We start from the raw sequence: 3,534 nt of genomic DNA, 5'->3' as shown, positions 1-3,534 counted from the left end.
CAAAAGTTGTAAAACTACAAAAAATAATAACAAAGATTCAAAGTTAAAAGTTCTTTAGTGTAAAAGAAAAAGGAAAATTAGGAGAATATCCGTATATCACGCAGACCAAAAACAACATGAAGTTAGGATTTTGGACTTCGTAAATGAAGTATGGAAATCTGCTAGTTGTGAACACTGTTACTACTTATATTGTCGCTCATAGTAAATGCCAATTACGATCGGCAGTATTAAGGCAATCTTTTCTGTCTACAGGAACTATACTCTGTTTTTTTTCATCTGTCCATCCGCCTGTGGTGTTTTTGTATGGTAACACTGCGTCCCGGGCTTTAAATAGTTACGGTATGTGTAAGTTTTAGGTAAATAAAAGGATATCTGGGTGTACATTTGCAACTGAAAAGTGTTTTAATAATTTACTGTATGCGAAGTACACCGTTAATATACGAAATAGGATATTATTATTATTGTTGAATGTAAGCTGAATGTAACTATCTAAAGCCCGGGACGCAGTGTTACCATACAGAAACACCACAGGCGGATGGACAGATGAAAAAAACAGAGTATAGTGACCACATGGTGTGGTTAATAAGTTGAACATAGTCTTACAGATTTAAAAATACGCTATGACCACAGTTACGGCATATCAGAAAAATGGAAGCTTATTACCAGCGGTAAGTAGTAGTAGTAGTAGTAAACGAACTTAGATGGAAAAGCAGAATGCTACAATAAACAAGGGCTCCAATCGAGAGAACTCCACTTTGTACATATCTCGAGCACCATGAGTTTTGACCTTAAACAGTCCTTAGCAACAAAACACTCAGAAGTTCATGTAATTTCTAATCGTATTGCAATACATATTAACTCCTTGGAAGGAATTTCAATTGTGCATCAATTTTTTCCACAGATCGAAGGGTCTGAAGACCCCTTCCAACATGCTTGTTGTTCACCTGGCAATTGCAGACTTCATCATGATGCTGAAGACGCCAACATTCATTCTCAACTCTTTCAACGAGGGGCCTGTGATGGGCAGACTCGGCTGCTCAATCTACGGATTCATGGGGGCGCTATCAGGTCCCATGAATGCCTGCACCAATGCGGCCATTGCCTTCGACAGATACAAGTATAATGGTGCTTTATATTTTTCGTAACTTTCCGTTCCCTGAATCTGGGTCTACCTTCAGAATGATTCGTACGAGTTTGGTGGACTTTCCTATCTCTGTCGAATTCAAGTTCTGTACTTAGAATTGAAATCAATCCATCTCCATCTTGACAAATCAATGCTGCAGTTTATAATACGTAGCTATAAATATGTATATATGATAGTTTGTCATTAAATACACTCGTGTTACTAAGCCAAATTTTATCCGATAATTTCTTTTCATCCAGAACTATCACAGATCCAATTGATGGTCGACTCACTAAAGGCCAAGTGACTGGTTTAATCTTTTTCATCTGGCTTTGGATCTCTCCTTGGCTCTGGATGCCATTCCTGGAAATCTGGAATCGCTTTGTTCCAGGTGAGGAATCTTAAATATTTTCAATACTAAACAGTTCTCACGCCTTTCAATCTTGACCAATATTCCCATCTGGTTCTATTTTGAATTCCCTCGCCATCTATTTAATATTCAAAATGTTCTATAACCACATCTCTTCTCTTTGAACAACAAGCACTTCGTATCTGGTTTAGGCCTTTGGCACTATGTTCATTATAGCGTTAACGTACTACGCCAAATCCAACTTAAACTTTACTATGACAATGAATAAGAATCATCTTTCCCTTATTCTGCCAATCATAATGCTACTGGATTCAAACATTTTGTCACCTCAAATGAATCTTGTAAATACAAATTCAGCCACTGTGTGATTCTGGTCGTTATAACTTAACTAGAGGTACTGAATTCCACACACAGCCGTATCCAAGCACAGGCTTCATCGTACAGTACGTACTATCAAATCCTACCCTGCAGTACTCTCACTTCAGTTTAAACATGGAACCTTAAACCCACTTAGCCATAGTGTAACCTGACATTCTTTGCTTAAAACTTTCACCAGGTTATGTCACAGCTACGTTCTAAACTCTAACAGGGATCCTTTCAGGTTTTAACTATGTAATCATTCATACTGGCCTTTTGTCATGGATACAGGTTTTCTTGTCACGGATTCTATCTTATAAAAGCAGAACCTAAATTTACCCAACACTCAGTATACTGTACTTTTCATTAATTAAATTCCCTTAAAATACCTTCAACATCTCCAATAAGGCCTAAATGTAGCTGTTGTAAGATATAACTATATCACTTATCCATACCAGACGCTCATCAAAATAAAACAATGTAGCCTAAGTGGAAGGCCTTTTAAACATTAATCCAAGATCTTCGGCCTCCTTTGACCAGAGGGATACCTCACGAGCTGCACATTTGACTACATGATGAGGGACCAAGTTCTTCGTGGTAGGCATCTGGTTCTGCATGTGGCTGCTCCCTCTCTCATCATCTTGGTCAGCTATTACCAAGTTTTTGTCCACGTGTCTAAGCACGAGAAGGCGCTCAAGAGGCAGGTAAGTGAACATACCACTCGTGAAAGCAATTCGTTAAGATAAAAGATAAAATATGGATGTCTATTTTCGATCGTTTCTAGGTGATAACGTTCTTACTGCAATAATCCTCTGATACTGAAAGCGATTCACTCTTGACACAGGCAGAAAAAATGAACGTTGAATCTCTACGTTCCGGAGATAAGGTGAACATGAGACAAGAGATTCGTGTCGCCAAAGTGGGAATAACATGTACAGCACTGTACCTGCTATCTTGGACACCCTATGTCACTCTGGCTTTCATCTGCACTTTCGGAAGGAAAGAGCTGGTCACACCTTTCATGTCCATGATCCCTGCTTGCACGAGCAAAACAGCGGCTTGCATTGACCCATTCATATATGCTATTAATCATCCAAAGTGAGTTTTTAAATACATTTCATCTTCCAGTTCCACGTCAAATATGAATTATAAACATACAGTTGTTTAAAACAAAACAAAAAAATTAAATTGCTAATATCGGGGTAGCAAACATGACACCTTAGTATCTCAGGCAAATGAAGAATTCCACTCGTTGTTTCAGGTACCGAATCGCCCTCAAAAAGAAGCTGCCTTGGTTCTGCGTCCATGAGAGTGAACCATCAGCAGCCTCGGAGACGGAATCGAAGCCTCAGCAAAATGCTTAGTGGGTGGGTCGTCTAATCTCTGCAAATCTTTCACTTTCACTGGAAACAACATCTGTGGCTTGTTCCAATCGGCCTGAGATAGCGAGAGTTGCCAGATAAGAGATTAGAATCCCTCCGTTTTCCTCACCCAAGGATTCCAAGTATCCTGCCTTCACTTCCGAAGCCATCTGTACACTACCTATGCAGACCATACTGGAATGATGCTGTCCATTTTGATTTATTATGCGTAAACTTACTCCTTTTTACATTTTGTTAGTTTTCATTAATTTCTTGAAAGCCATTCTTAAGCGCACCTAATTAGGTTTATCGTCATTGCTGGG

The 3,534-nt window shown here is 39.0% G+C and overlaps 1 pseudogene; it reads left to right on the top strand.

Annotated features, from left to right (window-relative positions):
• Positions 1 to 906: 906 nt before the first annotated feature.
• The window catches only part of LOC135194846 (opsin, ultraviolet-sensitive-like), a 3,526-nt pseudogene continuing 898 nt past the window's right edge, over positions 907 to 3,534 (top strand).

The sequence above is a fragment of the Macrobrachium nipponense genome, chromosome 11, assembly GCF_015104395.2.
Source record: "Macrobrachium nipponense isolate FS-2020 chromosome 11, ASM1510439v2, whole genome shotgun sequence".
Lineage (NCBI taxonomy): Eukaryota > Metazoa > Arthropoda > Malacostraca > Decapoda > Palaemonidae > Macrobrachium > Macrobrachium nipponense.
Note: the sequence above shows the minus strand (reverse complement) of the source record. Positions and strands in the feature narration are given on the sequence as shown.